Consider the following 24,399-nt stretch of genomic DNA (forward strand, 5'->3'; position numbering starts at 1 on the left):
TTCTTAGAATTGGGAACAAAACACCCATGGAAGGAGTTACAGAGACAAAGTTTGGATCTGAGGCGAAAAGATGGACCATCTAGAGACTGCCAAATTCCGGGATCCATCCCATAATCAGCTTCCAAATGCTGACACCGTTGCCTACACTAGCAAGATTTTGCTGAAAGGAGCCAGATATAGGTGTCTCTTGTGAGTCTATGCAGGGGCCTAGCAAACACAGAAGTGGATGCTCACAGTCAGCTATTGGATGGATCACAGGGCCCCCAATGGAGGAGCTAGAGAAAGTACCCAAGGAGCTAAAGGGATCTGCAACCCTATAGGTGGAACAACAATATGAACTAACCAGTACCCCCCAGAGCTCTTGTCTCTAGCTGCATATGAATCAGAAGATGTCCTAGTTGACCATCAGTGGAAAGAGAGGCCCATTGGTCATGCAAACTTTATATGCCTCAGTACAGGGGAACGCCAAGGCCAATAAATGGGAGTGGGTGGGTGGGGGAGTGGGTTGGGGAGGGTGTGGGGGACTTTTGTGATAGTATTGGAAATGTAAATTAAATAAATACCTAAAAAAGAAAAGAAAAAAAAAGAAGAAAATTACCCAAGAAAATGCTAGGGATAGCAGAGAAGAAATACCCTGAACCAGAGAATGCTGGAGAGCAAATACTACTTAGACTTCATATATTTATATCAAAAAGGTATAGTTCTCATTTATGCTGTGGTCTATGATGGGTGAAACAATTTCCTCTTGTCTCTGGCTCCATGTCCCTTCATGCTAATTTACTTTGAATTTTATAAAACAATGAAAAAGAAATATTCTCAAATAGACCCTGTTTATTAAAATTCTTGATGGGAATACAATATGTTTTTTTTTTACTCTTTAAAATTCATTAACAAACCAACCTACATCACTTGTTGTGACTACATAACAAATAGCTCCAGAGTTTTGTTTGTTAAAGTAGTAAATATATGGCATGACATTGTTTCCGACGGAAAGAATATGGACTAGGATGGCTTCCTTTTCTTCAGGATCTCATAGGAGTTGCTGTCACAGGAGCCAGATGGAACCACAGTTCCTCCCAACTTTTAAGCCATACCAGTGGTGGTATGAGGATCAAGTATCCTTTCTGCAGGTGGGTTGAGGGCTTCATTTTGTTTCTGACTATGGGTACAGAGACATATGGTGCTTTGACAGGTGTCCCTGTCCATTAGTTACACAAGTCCATAGTCAAGAGACAAACACAGAACGTCCTTCTAGACAAGCTGCAAGGTTCAACCCATTGATATTGATAGGGTGCAAATTATATAAGAGAGTGAACAATGTGAACAGGAATTATAGGGGCAATGTCAGGAGCTTCTACTGGCACCTAGATATTCCCAAATTCTGCACAGTGTGATGCATCATTCTTTCACAAGACAGGGCAGCTTCACAGAGCAGACCTGAAATATTTAGTGAGGGTCAATGCAGTCCATTTTTTTAAAAGGTTGATTCTTTTCCTAGTCTATAAGGTTCAGAACTGAGATATCCTTGAGCTCAGTGGTGACCCTGTGCTCCCACAAGCATAATACAACCACAGAAAAGGATAGTCTAGAAGACTGGTGGTGTCACAAGGTTGTGCTTGTGACATGTTGCTTTCCCCATCCTTCGTGTTACTCATGTTTGGACACTTTTAAGACTCCTGTTAGTCCACCCTTTCATCTTAGCTCCAAACTTTGTCTCTGTAACTCCTTTCATGGGTATTTTGTTCCCTATTCTAAGGGAGGAACGATGTATCCACCCATTGGTCTTCCCTCTTGTTTTTCTTGTGTTTTGCAAATTGTATCTTGGGTGTTCTATGTTTCTGGGCTAATATCCACTTATCAGTGAGTGCATATCTAATGACTTCTTTTGTGACTGGGTTACCTCACTCAGGATGATACCCTCCAGATACATCCATTTGTCCAAGAATTTCATAAATTCACTATTTTTAATAGCTGAGTAGTACTCCATTGTGTAAATGTACCACATTTTCTGTGTCCATTCCTCTGTTGAAGGACATCTGGGTTCTTTCCAGCTTCTGTCTATTATAAATAAGGCTGCTATGAATATAGTAGAGCATGAGTTCTTATTGGCAGTAGGTGGAAAAACAATATGAACTAACCAGTATCCCTAGAGCTTGTGTCTCTAGCTGCATATGTATCAGAAGATGGCCTAGTTGGGCATCATTGGGAAGAGAGGCCCCTTGGTATTGCAAACTTTATATAACTCAGTACAGGGGAATGCCAGGGCCAAGAGGCAGGAGTGGGTGAGTAGGGGAGCAGGGTGGAGGGAGGGTATAGGGAACTTTCAAGATAGCATTTGAAGTTTGAAATGTATATAAATAATATATGTGTATATACATATATATATATATATATATATGTATATATGTATATAGCCTGTTAGGTGGAGATCCTAACAAAGACAGACATTTCTTGTTTAATTTACCTGTACCTTCTCAACAAGAACTTAAGAAATGGATATATTCTAAGTCCTATATAAGAATCCACCATTTTTAACATGTAAGATCCAAAAAATTGCTAGCATCAAGCAGGCACAGCATAGATCATCCCCTCCTTGTTTTTGTCTCTATATGAATAACGATGTAGTTGATTATTTACAGACATGGATAAGAAGGCAATAGTTGACACTTTCCTCATTCATTTGTACATTTAACATATTGCACTTATGATCAAGGAAAAGACAATATTCTTCTCTTATAGTAAAGGAAAAACAACAGTTTGTCTTCATTTAAACAAATAATGCAGCTCACAGATTGCCTGCACCTAATGGAGGAGCTATTCTGAATTGAAGCAATATTAAAATCTAAATGTATGTGTACAAGCACCACTTACATTTAAAAGAAATGTGTCCACCCCAGACAATGAAGGTACTATACTTTATACATTGTACAAACTTAAGGAAGTTGGGTGAGGAAAACAAAAGAAATGTACTAAGTGAGTTCCAGGACAGCCAGAGCTATACAGAGAAACCCTGTCTCGAAAAACCAAAAAAAAAAAAAAAAAAAAAAAAAAGAAATGTACTACTTCATTGCTCTTGCTCTTTACAAGCTACCTCATGAGCTTGTTTTACTTGATCATCTCCATGACCACATTAAAATAAAACCTAGTTGGTTTATCCAAGTGTGGAAATAAGGCAGAGAATTCCACTGTGTTTGCTGATAACAGCAGAGCCAGAGATCTGACAGTCACGCTTATCCTCCTTTGACTTGACAGCCTGGATAGGCTGTATAGTGAGTGTTGTTGAAGGAGAAATTCTTCCAGTCACTCAAGTGGCTCTCACTGCCAGTACTGGCAACACCTGACCTATCAGTACCAAAGAACTCTTTCAGGCTTTGAAGTGTGCTTTCCATGGGAAGCCTTGCCCACTTTCCTCCCTTCCAACATAGCCAGTCAATGACTGATTTCATCTTCGATATCTCATATAGTGTCACCACACCAAAAATTATGAACTAACAGATCATGATGAAATTGTTTCATGACTATGTTATAGTAGAAAGTAATAGCATCATTGAACATTGAAATGCTAATGGATGATGACTTCAGTGGTATAGTTGAGAGCCAGTGAGATGGCTCAGTTCAAAAAATTACTTGCTTCCAAGCTTGATGACATGAGTTTAATTCTCTGAATGAACACAACAGAAGAGGAGAAACAATTCTTATGTATTCAGTACATGTCTCCAAGTACTCTAGGACGGGTTCCTAGCATGTGCAGGTATGTGCTCAGGCACAAAAACACACACAAAATAGATTAATTATATGAGCACATAATGAAAATTTGGAATTTGATTATTTGCTTTTATGACTGAAAATTAATCAAGACTAGCTCTTCAGCATTATTTGAAAAGACAATATTCTAAGGTGCCTTTGTAGCAAACCCAGTGATTCATGTGTGTTGTCACATACAGAAGCAGAAAGTATATGTTTAATGTACTGAAATCCTGTCTAATTAGGCAAATGAAAAGGGAAAATATATGGGGAAATGTACTTTAATCAATTATTGGTCCTTTTAAAGTTTTAGCTAACATTCCAAAATAGTTTAACAAATGTTCTAACATATATTGTTCTGTTTGTGATTTATCCCGTTTCAATTTTTATGATTTTTTTTTTTTTTAGTAAAGAATAGAGTTTATTCAGGGCATGGGGAGGAGAGCTAAGATGGTAGTAGAGGCAGAGAAAATGAGAGAGAGAGAGAGAGAGAGAGAGAGAGAGAGAGAGAGAGAGAGAGAGAGAGGAATTAGAGGCCAGCCATGAGCACATGGATAGAGCGGGGAGGGGAATGTGGAGACAGAGGGGAAGGAACAAGAGGACAGAGAGGGAGAAGGAAGGCAGGAGCAAGAGCGCGATAATTTTTATATTAAATCTTCCTTGTCACCCAGCTAGACCACTCCTGGGTATATATTCACAGGACTTCCCTTCCCTACTTACAGGTAAATTGCATGTAAAAAGTCACCCACAATGTTTTAGTGACTAAGTAAAATGAAACTTTCTTCTTGATTCAGTCTTTATAAGGAACGTCCCATTCATCCCCATCTTTCTCCTTCTCCTCCTTTTTTCCTTATTGACTTCCATGGTCCATGCATATCACCCTCTAGCACTCCAGCTGCTTCTCCTCTGCTACCTTCTGTGCCTCCTTTTTTACTTTCATAAATGTAAATATATTTCTACATTCTTCTTCAACCTTTCTCATTTTCTTTCGTCAGTGGTATCTCTGTCCTATTTTTCAACCTTATGATTTCTTCTACAGATATAATATCAACTGATATATCCCTGCTCTCTTTTTATCTTTAGGCACCAAATACATCCTGAAATTGCATTTTAACCCTAAGTAACAGGAGCTGTACTTGATAGCATAAAATGATAGCATAGTCAAAAACTTGGAGTGTATAAATTACTTGTATTCAAATTCCTATTTTTTTCTCTATGATTTTATGGAGGAGATAAACATTCAGACAACAATGGTAAATGAGAAACAAGGGTTCACCTTGCTATTACAGTGTTGACTGTACCCACAGGATATACAGGGTCTTCTGCTAAGTAGGGCATAGGGATGAATTTTAAGAAAATAATAATCTTCACATGTTGGTTTTCAATGTAAAATGTCTCCCCATGGGATCACACATTTGAGCACTTGCCCCATGGTGCCACACTTGCAACACTAGCATGGGGTTAAGGAAGTTTGTGAATCCTATGTGAAGTGGATCCACAAGGGTAAGCCCTAAGGCTTATTACCCACTTCCTACTTCTTCCACACTCTCTACTTCCTGAGTGTAGATGTAATTGTGATCACTGAGCTTCCTCCTATTCTTGATGCTATAAGTTACTTGGTTTGATATAATACCCCCAGCCAACAGCCTGTGAGTATAAGTAAAATTTTTATTCTCTAAGTTACTTCTCTGATGATAGTAAGGAGAAAAGCTAAAACAATGTACCAACTTTAATTTAAATTTTTCTTCTCAATGAAGAAGAAATAATAAAATAAATACCCATTTCTCCTGCAAAATTGAAGTCCCTGACTTAAGTTTCCCTTTCTATTGTGCAGCATGAAGAAATGCCCATCAGTGAGAAACAGGAAAACTTGAGGTGATCCAAAGTTCATCTATTCCTCATGAATTAAGACCTAATTTATAAGCAACTCAGGCAAAAATCATTAGTCTGAAACCTGCTTCTGACACACTTCCTTTACTTGAAGTAGAGGTGTGCAGATGTGTACATAGACCTGGGGTCATGACCTTCTCCTACATCCTGTGCTGACTCTCTCTGTAGGAATGGCCTTTGCTTGACCACCTAATCACCAATGTAATTTTTCACTTATGAGTTGATCCCATGCACTATGCTCTGCTATTTGCTAACTTAATAGTCCAGGAATGGAGCCCAGTTCATTCATCTGGTGACCTAGTTCTTGCCAAATTTCATCAATATGGTATATCTGGCATTCTGTGGAAATACATTTGATAATTCCAGAGACCAGAACAGGTGTCAGATCCCCTGGAGCTAGAGTTAAGATCATTGTGAGCCATCTGATGCGGATGCTTGGAATTGAGCTCTGGTGTTGTCTATGAGCAAATGATGCTCTTAATGCATAAGCCATCTCTATAGTCCCTTACCTAGATACTCTCTTATACCTACCATACAATTACAACCGAGCTTGCAGGATAATGCCAATGTTTGTTGCTTTCTCTGGTCATGTGGGTTTAAACACCTGCTTGTTTTTGTCAGGGATACTTTCTTCTTGGAACAGTGTATAGCTCCAGTGACAACTTTGTAGCCATACTTCACTAAACTGTCACTCATCCAAACCTGAGCCTGTGTAGATAAATTCAAAGAGAAGCAGCAGGACTATGAGAAGTCCCAAATATAGGGTTGTGCTTTCAACTGCATCATCTCATGGTGACTTTAACATTTTGAGATTGGAATTGGCAGCAGTTTTATTTAGAAAATAACCATCCATCCACAAGCCAGAGCTCTGCCTGCCTCCCTGGAGCAGGAAAACCAGGTAAGATTCCTATACCTCAATCAACCACCTGCTGGGCCACAAGCACACCAGCAGGCTTAAGGTCTTTCTGGTTCCCCCTGTCTCCATCTTCCAGTCCCCACCTCTATCTGCAATCCGGATCTGCACTCTATGCCCAAGGCTACAGGCCTGCCTGCCTCTCTAAGGGCCTGCTGCCTCCTAGGACAAACAGCTTTTTCTGGAGTACCAGGGACCTCCAAAACTTAGGACTACCAGGCCAGCAAAAACCAGAAAGGAAAAAAATAAAAAAAACAAACAAACCAGATGCAAGGACCATGCAAGGACAAAATCAACAAAAACCAAGTCTGCCACTCTTCGTTTCCTAAGTGCTTAGAATTTTTAGTAGTAGAGAAGCTGAGGGAATGTGAAGGGTATGCATGCATGCACTATTGTCAAAAAATAATCTTCAAATACTGAGATTTAAATAGCCATAGAGAACATAAGTCTAGAGCAATAAATGTAAGTTTTTTTCCAGCTATGTTACGGAAGCATAAAGAGATTACGGAGAATTGGATTTTCATACAGTGCTTAGAAGAGTAGAAGGGCTTGATTCTGAGCAGAGACTGAAGGGAGCTTCCTAGAACCTGGGCCTTGAAAGGTAACCAATTTTTGATCCCAGTAGAAAGATGCAGAATATGACCCTGCTACTAGAAATGTCCAATTGAAGATCACCAACTACAGAAAAGCTGGGAGGCTCTTTCCACCTATACCTGATTACCTCTCTAGAGAATGTACCTGGATACCGGAAGAACAAGAGAGCAGTTCTTCTGAGCATGCTTCTACATAGCAATAGGAAAACTAATAGAAGATGCCCTCTTTTTATTACACATGCAAAATAGTCTTAGTTATGTATGCCTGTATCATAAACCCAAATCTGTACCAGATCCCATTGCAAAAATGGCTAAGATTGTGTTGAATTCATCTATGTACTCTCTTTAATCTCAAAAAGGATGAACTAGGAGAGAGCTATGCCTATTTTCTACATATTTCTTATTTGTTTCCATAATAGATATACATCCTTTTTAATATAACAGTTACTATCTAGACATCCAGCACCCCCCAGCCAGAGGACAGTCGTCCGCCCTGCTCGGGAGCGCCATCTTGGATCCAGGACTCCTACGAACTTAGGAACTTAGTCTGCACAGGTGAGAGTGTGCACCACAGAGGCAGACAGCTTCTGGGGCAGGCGGGAGCCACAGAGCCGCTGAGGCAGCACCCTTTTGGGGCCGCAGACATCCAGCACCCTCCCAGCCAGAGGACAGTGGTCTGCCCTGCACGGGAGCACCATCTTGGTTCCAGAACTCCACCAAACTTAGGAACTTAGTCTGCACAGGTGAGAGTGTGCACCACAGAGGAAGACAGCTTCTGGGACAGGCGGGAGCCACAGAGCCGCTGAGGCAGCACCCTTTTGGGGGCGCAGACATCCAGCACCCTCCCAGCCGGAGGACAGTGGTCCCGCCCTGAACGGAAGCGCCATCTTGGATCCGGGACTCTGCCGAACTTAGGAACTTAGACTGCACAGGTGAGAGTGTGCACCACAGAAGCTGACAGCTTCGGTGACCTGCCAAAGCAACACAGCATCTGGGAAAGGTCCTGTTTTGGGCCTTCTTCTTCGGCCAGGAGGAGGTCCAAACACCAGATATCTGTGCACCTTCCCTGTAAGAGGAGAACTTGTCAGCAGAGAGTGCTCTAACCACTGAAACTAAGAGGAGAGAGCCTGTCTCCCAGGTCTGCTGATAGACGGTAATCAGAATCACCAGAAGAACAATCTCTAAACAGAGACAACTATAACAACTCCAGAGATTACCAGATGGCGAAAGGTAAACGTAAGAATCTTACTAACAGAAACCAAGACCACTCACCATCATCAGAACCCAGCACTCCCACTTTGCCCAGTCCAGGGCACCCCAACACACCTGAAAAGCTAGACCTGGATTTAAAAGCATTTCTCATGATGATGGTAGAGGACATCAAGAAGGACTTTAATAACTCACTTAAAGAATTACAGGAGAACATTGCTAAAGAGATACAAGTCCTTAAAGAAAAACAGGATAACACAATCAAACAGGTAGAAGTCCTTAAAGAAAAACAGGAAAACACATCCAAACAGATGATGGAAATAAACAAAACCATACTAGACCTAAAAAGGGAAGTAGACACAATAAAGAAAACCCCAAAATGAGGCAACACTGGAGATAGAAACCCTAGGAAAGAAATCTGGAACCATAGATGCGAGCATCAGCAACAGAATACAAGAGATGGAAGAGAGAATCTCAGGTGCAGAAGATTCCATAGAGAATATCGGCACAACAATCAAGGAAAATGGAAAATGCAAAAAGATCCTAACTCAAAACATCCAGGAAATCCAGGACACAATGAGAAGACCAAACCTAAGGATAATAGGAGTGTATGAGAATGAAGATTTTCAACTCAAAGGACCAGCAAACATCTTCAACAAAATTATAGAGGAAAACTTCCCAAATCTAAAGAAAGAGATGCCCATGAACATACAAGAAGCCTACAGAACTCCAAATAGACTGGACCAGAAAAGAAATACCTCCCGACACATAATAATCAGAAAAATAAATGCACTAAATAAAGATGGAATACTAAAAGCAGTAAGAGAAAAAGGCCAAGTAACATATAAAGGCAAGCCTATCAGAATTACACCAGATTTTTCACCAGAGACTATGAAAGCCAGAAGAGCCTGGACAGATGATATACAGACACTAAAAGAACACAAATTCCAGCCCAGGATAGTATACCCAGCCAAAATCTCAATTAACAGAGATGGAGAAACCAAAGTATTCCACGACAAAACCAAATTCACACATTATCTCTCCATGAATCCAGCCCTTCAAAGGATAATAACAGAAAAAAACCAATATAAGGACTGAAACCACGCCCTAGAAACAAAAAGAAGGTAATCCCTCCACAAACCTAAAAGAAGACATCCACAAGAACAGAATGCCAAATTTAACAACAAAAATAACAGGAAACAACAATTACTTTTCCTTAATATCAATGGACTCAACTCCCAGATAAAAAGACATAGACTAACAAAGTGGCTACACAAACAAGACCCAACATTTTGCTACTTACAGGAAACTCATCTCAGAGAAAAAGATAGACACTAGCTCAGAATGAAAGGCTGGAAAACAATTTTACAAGCAAATGGTAGGAAGAAACAAGCTGGAGTAGCCATTCTAATATCTGATAAGATTGACTTCCAACCCAAAGTCATCAAAAAAGACAGGGAGGGGAACTTCATACTCATCAAAGGTAAAATCCTCCAAGAGGAACTATCAATTTTGAATATCTATGCTCCAAATACAAAGGCAGCCACATTCATTAAAGAAACTTTAGTAAATCTCAAAGCACACATTGCACCTCATACAATAATAGTGAGAGACTTCAACACAACACTTTCACCAATGGACAGATCATGGAAACAGAAACTAAACAGGGACACAGTGAAACTAATAGAAGTTATGAATCAAATGGATCTGGCAGATATCTACAGAACCTTCTATTCTAAAACAAAAGGATATACCTTCTTCTCAGCACCTCATGGTACCTTCTCCAAAATTGACCACATAATTGGTCACAAAACAGGCCTCAACAGATACAAAAAATATTGAAATTGTCCCATGCATCCTATCAGACCACCATGGACTAAGGCTGATCTTCAATAACAAAATAAATAATAGAAAGCCAACATTCACGTGGAAACTGAACAACACACTTCTCAATGATACCTTGGTCAAGGAAGGAATAAAGAAAGAAATTAAGGACTTTTTAGAGTTCAATGAAAATGAAGCCACAACATACCCAAACTTATGGGACACAATGAAAGCATTTCTAAGAGGAAAACTCATAGCTCTGAGTGCCTCCAAAAAGAAACTAGAGAGAGCACACATTAGCAGCTTGACAACACACCTAAAAGCATTAGAACAAAAGGAAGCAAATTCACCAAGAGAAGTAGACGGCAGGAAATAATCAAACTCAGGGGCGAAATCAACCAAGTGGAAACAAGAAGAACTATTCAAAGAATCAACCAATCAAGGAGCTAGTTCTTTGAGAAAATCAACAAGATAGATAAACCCTTAGCCAGACTCACTAGAGGGCACAGGGAAAGCATTCTAATTAACAAAATCAGAAATGAAAAAGGAGACATAACAACAGATCCTGAAGACATCCAAAACACCATCAGATCCTTCTACCAAAGGCTATGCTCAACAAAACTGGAGAACCTGGATGAAATGGAGAAGTTCCTAGACAGATACCAGGTACCAAAGTTGAATCAAGATCAGGTTAATGATCTAAACAGCCCTATATCCCCCAAAGAAATAGAAGCAGTCATTAATAGTTTCCCAACCAAAAAAAGCCGAGGACCAGATGGGTTAGTGCAGAGTTCTATCAGACCTTCAAAGAAGATCTAATCCCAGTTCTTCACAAACTATTCCACAAAATAGAAACAGAAGGTACTCTACCCAACTCATTCTATGAAGCCACAATTACTCTGATACCTAAACCACAAAAAGACCGAACAAAGATAGAAAACTTCAGACCAATTTCCCTTATGAATATTGATGCAAAAATCCTCAATAAAGTTCTTGCTAACCGAATCCAAGAACACATCAAAACAATCATCCATCCTGACCAAGTAGGTTTCATCCCAGGGATGCAGGGATGGTTCAATATTCGGAAATCCATCAACGTAATCCAGTATATAAACAAACTCAAAGACAAAAACCACATGATCATCTCGTTAGATGCAGAAAAAGCATTTGACAAGATCCAACACCCATTCATGATAAAAGTCTTGGAAAGATCAGGAATTCAAGGCCCATACCTAAACATGATAAAAGCAATCTACAGCAAACCAGTAGCCAACATCAAAGTAAATGGTGAGAAGCTTGAAGCAATCCCTCTAAAATCAGGGACTAGACAAGGCTATCCACTTTCTCCATACCTATTCAACATTGTACTTGAAGTCCTAGCCAGAGCAATTCGACAACAAAAGGAGATCAAAGGGATACAAATTGGAAAAAATGAAGTCAAAATATCACTTTTTGCAGATGATATGATAGTATATATAAGTGACCCTAAAAATTCCACCAGAGAACTCCTAAACCTGATAAACAGCTTCGGTGAAGTAGCTGGATATAAAATTAACTCAAACAAATCAATGGCCTTTCTCTACACAAAGAATAAACAGGCTGAGAAAGAAATTGGGGAAACAACACCCTTCTCAATAGTCACAAATACTATAAAATACCTTGGCGTGACTGTAACTAAGGAAGTGAAAGATCTGTATGATAAGAACTTCAAGTCTCTGAAGAAAGAAATTATAGAAGATCTCATAAGATGGAAAGATCTTCCATGCTCATGGATTGGCAGGATCAACATTGTAAAAATGGCTATCTTGCCAAAAGCAATCTACAGATTCAATGCGATTCCCATCAAAATTCCAACTCAATTCTTCAACGAATTAGAAAGTGCAATCTGCAAATTCATCTGGAATAACAAAACACCTAGGATAGCAAAAACTCTTCTCAAGGATAAAAGAACCTCTGGTGGAATCACCATGCCGGACCTAAAGCTTTACTACAGAAAAATTGTGATAAAAACTGCATGGTACTTGTATAGTGACACACAAGTAGACCAATGGAATAGAATTGAAGACCCAGAAATGAACCCACACACCTACGGTCACTCAATCTTCGACAAGGGAGCTAAAACCATCCAGTGGAAGAAAGACAGCATTTTCAACAAATGGTGCTGGCACAACTGGTTGTTAACATGTAGAAGAATGTGAATCGATCCATTCCTATCTCCTTGTACTAAGGTCAAGTCTAAGTGGATCAAGTCACTTCACATAAAACCAGAGACACTGAAACTTATAGAGGAGAAAGTGGGGAAAAGCCTAGAAGATATGGGCACAGGGGAAATATTCTTGAATAGAACAACAATGGCTTGTGCTGTAAGATCGAGAATTGACAAGTGGGACCTCATGAATCTACAAAGCTTCTGCAAGCCAAAAGACACCATCAATAAGACAAAAAAAAAAAAAAAAAAAAAAAAACACCAACAGATTGGGAAAGGATCTTTACCTATCCTAAATCAGATAAGGGACTAATATCCAATATATATAAAGAACTCAAGAAGGTGGACTCCAGAAAATCAAATAACCCCATGAAAAAATGGGGCTCAGAACTGAACAAAGAATTCTCACCTGAGGAATACCGAATGGTAGAGAAGCACCTGAAAAAATATTCAACATCCTTAATCATCAGGGAAATGCAAATCAAAACAACCCTGAGATTCCACCTCACACCAGTCAGAATGGCTAAGATGAAAAATTCAGGTGACAGCAGATGCTGGAGAGGATGTGGAGAAAGAGGAACACTCCTCCATTGTTGGTGGGATTGCAAGCTTGTACAACCTCTCTGGAAATCAGTCTGGCGGTTCCTCAGAAAATTGGACTTAGTACTACTGGAGGATCCAGCAATACCTCTCCTGGTCATATATCCAGAAGATGTACCAACCGGTAAGAAGGATACATGCTCCACTATGTTCATAGCAGCCCTATTTATAATAGCCAGAAGCTGGAAAGAACCCAGATGTCCCTCAACAGAGGAATGGATACAGAAATTATGGTACATTTACACAATGGAGTACTACTCAGCCATTAAAAAGAATGAATTTATGAAATTCCTAGCCAAATGGATGGACCTGGAGGGCATCATCTTGAGTGAGGTAACACAATCACAAAAGAACTCACACAATATGTATTCACTGATAAGTGGATATTAGCCCAAAACTTAGGATACCCAAGATATAAGATACAATTTGCTAAACGCATGAAACTCAAGAAGAATGAAGACCAAAGTGTGGACAATATGCCCCTTCTTAGAATTGGGAACAAAACACCCATGGAAGGATTTACAGAGACAAAGTTTCAAGCTGTGATGAAAGGATAGACCATCTAGAGACTGCCATATCCAAGGATCCATCCCATAATCAGCTTCCAAACGCTGACACCATTGCATACACTAGCAAGGTTTTGCTGAAAGGACCCAGATATAGCTGTCTCTTGTTAGACTATGCTGGGGCCTAGCAAACACAGAAGTGGATGCTCACAGTCAGCTATTGGATGTATCACAGAGCTCCCAATGGAGAAGCTGGATAAAGTACCCAAGGAGCTAAAGGGATCTGCAACCCTATAGTTGGAACAACATGATGAACTAACCTGTAACCTGGAGCTCTTGTCTCTAGCTGCATATGTATCGAAAGATGGCCTAATCAGCCATCACTGGAAAGAGAGGCCCATTGGACTTTCAAACTTTATATGCCCCAATATAGGGGAATGCCAGGGCCAAAAGAATGGGAATGGGTGGGTAGGGAAGTTCGAGGGGGTTATGGGGGACTTTTGGGATAGCATTGGAAATGTAATTGAGGAAAATGTGTAATAAAAAATATTAAAAATTAAAAAAAAAACAGTTACTATCTTGAAACAAAATATTAATCAATATTTTGTACTTAAATAATATCTGTAAATAATTTCTGTCTAGTATTTATATAATTATTATTACCATTATTATTTTAAGAATCATTTTTAAGTATGTCCGTGTATGTGTGTGTGTGTGTATGTTTGTGTGTGTGTGTGTGTGTGTGTGTTTGTGTGTGTAGGGTTATGTTCAGGTGTGCAAAGAAGTCAGAAAAGGGCATGAGATATCTTGGAATTTGAGTTTCCGACTGTGATATAACCAGTTTGAGTTCTGGTAGCCAAACTCGGGTCCTCCGAATGATTAGTACACACTCCCAACCACGGACCCACCTCCCTAGTCCCTAGTATTACTATTTTCCATATTTAAATAGGTAGAATTTTGTACATTTAAATGTGACCCTTTAGCCATGTTTAACTCTAATTTAAAATGTATATATAAGTAAATACCTCAGAGATTTAATTTTGTTCAAATGTTGTTCAATTTATTCAGAGAATTAGGACAGTTGAAAGAGTTTTGCATTTGCTACATTTATACACTTATTTATTCCAGATGAATTTGCAGATTGCCCTTTCTAATTCCTTGAAGAATTGAGTTGGAATTTTGATGGGGATTGCATTGAATCTGTAGATTGCTTTTGGCAAGATAGCTATTTTTACGATATTGATACTGACAATCTATGAGCATGGGAGAACTTTCTATCTTCTGAGATCTTCTTTACTTTCTTTCTTCAGGGACTTGAAGTTCTTATCATACAGATCTTTCACTTCCTTAGTTAGAGTCATGCCAAGGTACTTTATAGTATTTGTGACTATTGAGAAGGGTGTTGTTTCCCTAATTTTTTTCTCAGCCTGTTTATCCTTTGTGTATAGAAAGGCGATTGACTTGTTTGAGTTAATTTTATATCCAGCTACTTCATTGAAGTTGTTTATCAGGCTTAGGAGTTCTCTGGTGGAATTTTTAGGGTCACTTATATATACTATCCTATCATCTTCAAAAAATGATATTTTGACTTCTTCCTTTCAAATTTGTATCCCCTTGATCTCCTTTTGTTGTCAAATTGCTCTGGCTAGGACTTCAAGTACAATGTTAAATAGGTAGGGAGAAAGTGGACAGCCTTGTCTAGTCCCTGATTTTAGTGGTATTGCTTCCAGCTTCTCACCATTTACTTTGATGTTGGCTACTGGTTTGCTGTAGATTGCTTTTATCATGTTTAGGTATGGGCCTTGAATTCCTGATCTTTCCAAGACTTTTATCATGAATGGGTGTTGGATATTATCAAATGCTTTCTCCGTGTCTAAGGAGATGATCATGTGGTTTTTGTCTTTGAGTTTGTTTATATACTGGATTAACGTGATGGATTTCTGTATATTGACCCATCCCTGCATCCCTGGGATGAAACCTACTTGGTCATGATGGATGATTGTTTTGAAGTGTTCTTGTTTTCGGTTAACAGAAATTTATTGAGAATTTTTGCATCGATATTCATAAGGGAAATTGGTCTGAAGTTTTCTATCTTTGTTGGGTCTTTTTGTGGTTTAGGTATCAGAGTAATTGTGGCTTCATAGAATGATTTGGGTAGAGTACTTTCTGCTTCTATTTTTTTGGAATAGTTTGTGAAGAACTGGGATTAGATCTTCTTTGAAGGTCTGATAGAACTCTACACTAAACCCATCTGGTCCTGGGCTTTTTTTGGTTGGGAGACTATTAATGACTGCTTCTGTTTCTTTAGGGGATCTAGGACTGTTTAGATCAGATTCATTCCTATTTGGCCTTTATACTAACTAGACAATGAAACTTCCTGTGAAGAAATTAAAACATATAAACTACTTTGACATATTAAAATATTTAAACCTATGCATGTATTAGGAAACATGGATTAGAGTGTATATAAAATGTTTCCAATATCTGGAAAAGTGTGTGGACAGGGGTGGGAGGAGAGTTTGGGGAGAGAGTGGAACCTGATCTGGTATTAAGTGAGGGAAAAGGACTGAAGCCCTGAAGGCTAGCAGAATGAATGAAAACAAACAACCTCAGGAAATAGTAGGATGGGGGACCCTCCAGAATGCACCAGAGTCCTGGGAGGTAAGAGATTCTCAAGAATCAAAGGAAGGGACCTTAGATGAAATGCCCAATTGTAGGGAGAGGGAACTTATAGAGCCCACCTCCAGCAGGAAGACAGACAGGGTATCTCTGACCCATAACTGGAATCCAGCTCAAGGAGAGGCCCCAAGGCCTGACAATATTATTGAGGCTATGGAACACTCACATAAGGGACCTATCATGACAGCCCTATGAAAGACCCAACAAGCATCTGAAAGAGTCAGATGCAGGTATTTGCACTCAACCAATGGACAGAAGCAACTGACCCCTGCTGTTGAATTAGGGAAGGCAGAAAGAAGCTGAGGAGAAAGGCGATCCTGTAGGAGGACCAGCAGTCTCAATTAATCTAGACCCCCAAGATCTTTCAAACACTGGACCACCAAACAGACAGGATAACCAGCTGTATGAGGTCCCCAACACACACACAGTAGAGAACTTCAGGGTCTGTGTTTATTCAGAGATGGTGCCCCTAACCCTCAAGAAACTGGAGGCCCCAGGGAGTTTAGAGGTCATGTGGGGTAGGTGATGGAGGCATCCACATGGAAACAGGGGGTGGGGAGGAGGTGTGGGATGTGGAGCAGTCAGAGGGTAGATGTAGGAGGCTGGGAAAGGAATATGGAGTATAAAAAATAAATTATTTTTTGAAAAAAAGAAGGTTAAGAACTCGACATGTAAATTGAACTTCTGGTGGTGTGGTAGTGTTCACCTGTAACCCCAGTGTCTTTGAGACAGCCAAGAAGAAGTCCAATGAAATTTAGATGAAAAAGCAGCCACTAAATTTATCTCTAGTTGTTAGCAATGAGACCCATTACACAGAAAACTCTAAGGAATCTAAATACTGGTAAACCATGAAGCCAAGGCTTTAGACAGAAATTTATCATATAAGTAAGTATCACCTGTGTGTTTCTGTATATTAATGAAAATTTAAAATGAAACTTAGTAATTCCATTTATAATGTCAAAAGAAATAAAATGTATAAATGAGTACAGAACAAAGACTCCACTCTTTTAATAGAATTACAATATGTTGTTGAAAAAGTAAGGTTACATAAATTAATGTAGAGGTGCCATGTTATATATCAAAAGACTTCCATAATTGAATTTTTGCTTTAATAAAGTTTCTTTTAAAAACATCCTATGTGTTTCTTTCTCAGAAATTGATGAACCAATTCTAAAATCTGCATGAAATATCCTTCCTAGTCACATATTCATCCAATATTTAAATTGGATGATTTAAATTGATCAGATTACAAAAGTACTCTGATCACTGATCAAGACAGTTCTGTACTGTCATCAAGACAGACAAATCCATAGACTATAAATGAGACTTCAGAAAGAAGACATCTTAATAATTAAATCTCTACAATAATGTCAAGAGGATCCTGTGAAGATATTGTCTTTAAAAACCAAACCAAACAAAACAAAACTCCTGCATTATACATGCACAAAAGAAAGACTTTGCACGCTCTGTTTATCTGTACAAAGGTTAACCAGGGTCTGGGAAAGTAATTCAATTGGAAAAGCTCTTCCCTTGCAAACATGAGGACATGAGTTTGCATCCCAGATGCTATGTATGCATGGAAAGTTGCTCCTAATCTCAGAGCTTGGGAAGTAAAGACGGCAGAATCCCAGAAACAAGCTGTCTAGTAAGACTAACAAACCAGTGAGCATTCTGTTCAGCAAGAGATCCCATATTAAAGTGTAAAGTGGACAGTAATGCTAGAAGACATTGGTCATTAGTCTAATGCATTCACAAACAACTGTTCAGATGTGCACATTCAGCACATTTGTGTGCATATACATAGAGGTATATGACTCAATACTTGTGCAAAATCTAAGTAAAATTTAGTGTGTATATGTGTGTGAAAGAATGTGTGTGTGTGTGTGTGTGTGTGTGTGTGTGTGTGTGTGTGTGTGTGTGTGTAACGTTTACAATCTTGAAATTCTATGGTAAAATCATAAAATGTAAGCCTGGGATTGCAGTGGTCTCTTAATTATCACACCAAAAGTGCAGGTAATAAAGAAAAAAAATGAAGTTTTATCAAAATTAGACATTTTCTATAAACAACACCTTGCAGCAAACAAATAATATAAAATTTCTTCATATGACACAGGATTTTTATCTTCAATATAAAATTGTTTACAACTCTACAATAAAAATGTGAATAATGAAATATTGACAGAGACTTAGGAATGAAAATGAACCTTTCTTCAAAAACGTTAAACCAACGGGTAAGAAGGTATGGACATTTGCTTATAGTCATAATCCTTGAGGAAAATGTAAGTAAAGAGCCAAATGATATATTAATTAACAGCAACAGGGCCTGCCAGAATTAGAAAGAAAAGTAATGTGCTTGTAAGGATATGAAGAAACTGGCATCTTTATGTTTGTTATGTTTTGTTTGTTTTTTGTTTTCTTTGTTTATAGAGACAGGGTTTCTCTGTATATTCCTGGTTGTCCTGGAACTCACTTTGTAGACCAGGCTGGCCTCGAACTCAGAAATCTGCCTGCCTGTGCCTCCCAAATGCTGGGATTAAAGGCATGTGCCACCACGCCCAGCATGGAACTGGCATCTTCATGCACTGTTTGTGGAATGTTCAATCACTTTGGAAAATGAATCATTGGTTCCTTAAAATAAAAGCAATGGTGTAACCCATAAGACAGAACTGCCTTTTTAAATGTGTCTTCCCAAGAGGAATTTAAGTACACCCCCTAAACTCCTGTTAATAAATGTTTATCAGCGTTATTAAACATTTCCCAAATAGGAAACAACTGCAGTGTTTATCAATTGACAAAGAGATAAACAAAATATACTATATTCACAAATGGAAAGATTACATAGTGTCATAATCTTCATCGTCAACTTGAAGGATTTGGGATAACCTTCAAACTGACAAAAGATGCACTTGAGAAGGTATTCCCAGGGGAAGATGCCCCTGTTCATGGCTGGTGCTGTTACATGGCCAGAGGTTAACATCAAAAGACCTGCCTTCACTTCTCTTTGCTTTCTGACATTGTATGCAGTGTGAGCAGTATCCTATTCCTGACATCATACCTTTTCTGTCATGAAGAATTCTATATCTTAATTTTTAAAAATTAATTTTGTTGATTCATGTATTCATTTATTGTGTACAGGTATGTGATGATCAAAGACAATTTGTGGGGTTTGGTTATTTCTTGGCATTTTATTGTTCCTGAACATCAAGTTCAGGCCACCAGGCTTGGGAACAAGCACCTTTTTCCATTGAGCATCTATTTATTCTTTTCATTTTTTCAAAAGAAAATGCCGTTAAAAAGAGTACTTGAACAACAAAACATCATTTTGGCTCTATAATGAGGTCCAGTCATGATTTTGCTCTTTTCCTTAGCCATATTAATGATGTTAGTAATATTAATATGGCTAAGTTCTCAATCAATCTGAGAAGGAGGATGAAAGCTCATTTTCATATGTAAGTGATACACAGCATAACTTTAAATCTCTATAGGTGAAAAATAACTTTTAAATGTTTACCTATTTTTCAGAGACTGTAGAGATCCTATGCCACACATTTCAATAGAACTTGGTTTAGTGTGTTCTGTGGGTTCAGTGTCATTATACTCTTCTTGTTCTCAACCTCCTAGTTTCTAAAGCAATTAGCTTGCACAATGAACATAAAAAGTTTTCATGTATCATGTATTCAGTAGAATCTTGAAACTTATGAGACTGTTTTGATTTTTTTCCCTGAGTATAAAATATAATTAGATACATTAAGTTGTCTATTTTTAAATAACTTTAGACGTGATTGTACATTACTTTAAACCATAAATTTGAGTGCTTGTGCAGTGTGTATGTGTTGGTGGGGGGGATGATGTCTAGTAACTTCTTCTATAACATCCCACTTTATCTTTTGAGAAAAGGTCTTTCATTAAACATAGAGTTCATGATTGGCTGGCTAGGTAGATTAGAGAATCCACCTGTTTCTGCCCTCACAGAGTGAGGGTTTCAGCTATGTGCTACTACACCTGGCTTTTAGAAAAGTGCTGCATACAGACAAGCTTGAAGTCTCATGCTTGAGTATCAGGTACTTTTCCAGTGGACAATTCTCCCCAACAGCACTGCAAAAATACTTTAAAGCACATTTTACATTATTTTCATATTTTTTCCAATGATGTCTTCCACATTACATATATTATTGAAAATAAACTTTTTATCAAATATATAGTTTCCCCTTTCCTACTCCTCCCATTTCCTAGTCACACCCCATTCTGGACCAGATACACACCCTTTCTGTTTTTGTAAGAACACAAGGAATAATATTAAAATAAAACCAAATACGGGGAGATAAAACAAATGCAGACTTCAGCTCAGGAAGCAAGGAAAGCTAGGTGAAGATCTTCACCTTTGCCTCATTCCTCCAAGTCAAAGTGCCCAGTCTCATCCCCACCTCTGTAGCAGACCTTCTGCTGTGGGTTTTTTTTTTTTCACACATTCTGCTTCCACTACCAAGGAAATAACTAAGCAGATGCTAGTGGAACCCCTGGTTTCTTCCTTCTTGTAAAGCTTCTCCATCAATCCCCACTGGTCCCCATTCCTAAGTCTCAGGTCCCAATACCCAGAAACACATTTTACTACCCCTAGTGTCTATACCTGCCAGGATCCCAGAAGAATTTCCTACCAAGAAACAAACATCTACTATAATCTAGTAGCAACCAGAGAGGACAACAGAAAGCAAGGAAGAAAGCACCCACGCATCAAAGACAAAACTAATATCAACACCTAAAATTGCTACCTTCCCCAGACCTTGATTCCTAGACCAGCATTAAAAACACAATCAATAACAGCAGAACAAGATGTTTCCACTACAGTCAAGATACCCTACCACTCCAGGCCCTGGATACACCAACATAATTTGAAAAACACTTAAAAGACCTCAAAACAGCCTGTGTATGTACGATAGATCTCTACAAAGAAGAAATTAATAAATCCCTTTAAGATATATATGAAAACCCATACACAGAGAGAGAGAGAGAGAGAGAGAGAGAGAGAGAGAGAGAGAGAGAGAGAAAGAGAGAGATGCACACACACATGCACACACACATATACAGAGAGAGAGAGACAGAGACAGAGACAGAGAGACAGACAGAGAGGGAGAGAGAGAGATGCACACACACATGCATACATACATATACACACATATACACACAAGAGGATGGAAGAAAATGAATCAAATCACTTAACCTGAATGTGGAAATAGGATCAATAAAGAAATCCAAAACTGAAGGAAAATTGGAAATGAAAATTTAGTGCAGCAGACCCCTTCTGGGTCTCCTATCTGTGTGTAACGAGTTTCTGATCGTAGGTGGGCAAAGGAGTCGGCAAGAAGGAGGGGTGACAAACAGACATGACACAAGGGAGTGTGGATCTGAATGTAATTTGTCAAATCAAGCATCAAACTTTTTATACAGAAGAAAATAGGGAAGTTAGGTGACACACCAGCAAGGTACAATGAGGTTTCCAGATTCTTACATAAAACTTAGGAATGTAAACACGGAATGACTGGCAGGAATCAACTGGGATAAAATTCAATGTTAACAACTGGGAATCAAAAGAAGCCCCACCTAAAGTCAACTTAAACTTAGAAGCCAGGAGCAGGGGCTTCATGCCCATGCCATAGTTCCTATTTAGTCTAATGTATAGTCCACCTTCCCCCTAGGCCATTGTAAATTCTTGTGTATGGGTATAACTCAGTTATCTATAGTTCTAAGTATCTACTCTAGTTCATCCTTAGATCACAAACTTCCTTCTTCCTAGATAATGGTAAATACCTGAATATAGGTGTAGCTTGCCCTGAGATTTCTAACTCTGTGTAGTAGATAGTAATGCCTAATTTCTTCCACTATCTCTTTTACAATACTAGAGGCAATTCTGCACTTGATGTAAGTCAGAAGGCCAAGAAGCGATTAGAGGCAATTCTGAATGTCACTGAATAGGCAACATTCTTACTGAATTCAAAACCCAAGGACAGCTCAAGTACTGCCTAGAACTGATGATGAATCTAACTTAGCTATATATTAAAAAAATCGATCCTTAGAAACACTTATAATAAATCAAAGAAAGGGAAAGCACACAGATTCGTTTACCACTAAAGCAAGGACATTGGAGTATTCATTATACAGGAAGCCAGGGTTCCAGGAGACTAAGTTTCCGTGAACTTTTCACCTCGGAACAGCACCCAGGTTTTTGGGGACTGTCACAAGTGTCACTACTGGAGTAGATGTAGCAATTTAGGAATATAAATGAGAACCACAGAGAGCAGTTTTACCTACAGAACACAATTTGAAGAAGATAGACTCTCGTGTTGAAGATACAAGAGAAGAAATTGATTCATTGGTCAAAAACAAATATTAAAAAATCCTGAAAACTGGGAGACTATAAAATACCAAATCCAAGATTATAGAAATAGAGGAATGAAAAGAAGCCCTGGGAAAATACAGAGAGAGTATGTTCAACAAAGTCATAGAAGAAAATTTTCCTCACCTAAAGAAGGAGTTGCCTATCAAATACTAGAAACATACAGAACACCACAAGAACTGGACAGGATAAGAAAGTACCCCTGGCACATAACAATCAAAATATTAAATGTGCAAGACAAAAACAGAATATAATAGGTGAAAGGGGGAAAGACCATGCAATATATAAGGCAGATCTATTAGACATCTCAATAGAGGCAGTAAAAGCCAGAAGGGCCTGAAAAGATGTGTTAACAATTATACAAGACCACAAATACCAACCCAGACCACATGTCCAGAAAAACCTTCAATTACCATAGATGGAGAAAATAGAAAAAATCCAATGATAAAACCATATTTAAGCAAACAATATCCATCTATAAATTCAGAGCCAGAGAATGTACGAGAAGATTAACTACAACCTTAATAAATTAACTACCTCCAAGAAAACAGGGAGTAAATGATTATTCATACACACAAACACACCACCGCTTCCACCAACAACACCCCCCTCCTACCCCACCACCACCAACAACAAAACAACAGGAGTGAATAAGCTTTGGTCATTGATCTCTCAACAGAAATTGTCTCAATTAGAAAATAAAAAGACACATACTAACAGAATGAATGTGAAAATCGTAATCATGCCTCTGCTCCACCCAAGAAACACACCTTAATGTAAAGGGTAGGCATACTCTCGGGGTTAAGGGTTAAGGGCTAAGGGTTAAGGGTTAAGGGCTAAGGGCTAAGAGCTAAGGGTTAAGGGTTAAGGGATTGAAAACTTAAGTCTCCTCCATTGGGGATCCTGTGCTCAGTCCAATGGTTGGCTGAGAGCATCCACCTCTGTGTTTGTCAGGCACTGGCAGAGCCTCTCAGGAGACAGCTATATCAGGCTCCTCTCAGCAAGAATTTGATGGCATCCTGTCTGGGTTTGGTGACTGTATATGGAATGGATCTGATGATGGGGTAGTCTCTGGATGGCCTTTCCTTCAGTCACTGCTCCACAGTTTTTCTCTGTATCTCCTCCAATGGGTATTTCATTCCACCTTCTAAGAAGGACTGAAGTATCTATCTACACTTTGGTCTTTCTTCTTCTTGAGCTTCATGTGGTCTGTGAATTGTATCTTGGGTATTCCAAGCTTTTGGGCTAATATCCACTTATTAGTGAGTGCATACCACGTGTGTTCTTTTGTGATTGGATTACCTCACTCAGGATGATATTTTCTAGTTCCATCCATTTGGCTAAGAATTTCATGAATTCGCCGGGCGTGGTGGCGCACGCCTTTAATCCCAGCACTCGGGAGGCAGAGGCAGGCGGATTTCTGAGTTCGAGGCCAGCCTGGTCTACAAAGTGAGTTCCAGGACAGCCAGGGCTATGCAGAGAAACCCTGTCTCGAAAAACCAAAAAAAAAAAAAAAAAAAGAATTTCATGAATTCATTGTTTTTAATATCTGAGTAGTACTCCATTGTGTAAATGTAACACATTATCTGTATCCATTCCTCTGTTGAGGGACATCTGGGTTCTTTCCAGCTTCTGTCTATTATATATAAGGCTGCTATGAACATAGGGAGCATGTGTCCTTATTATATGTTGGAGCATCTTCTGGGTATATGCCCAGGAGTTGTATAGTTGGGCCCTCTGGTAGTACTATGTCCGATTTTCTGAGGAACCCTCAAACTGATTTTCAGAATGTTTTTACCAGCTTGTGATCCCACCAGCAATGGAGGAGTGTTCTTCTTTTTCCA

The sequence above is a fragment of the Mus caroli genome, unplaced genomic scaffold (genome assembly GCF_978045245.1).
Source record: "Mus caroli unplaced genomic scaffold, Mus_caroli_1 scaffold_7, whole genome shotgun sequence".
In the NCBI taxonomy this organism is placed as follows: Eukaryota; Metazoa; Chordata; class Mammalia; order Rodentia; family Muridae; genus Mus; species Mus caroli.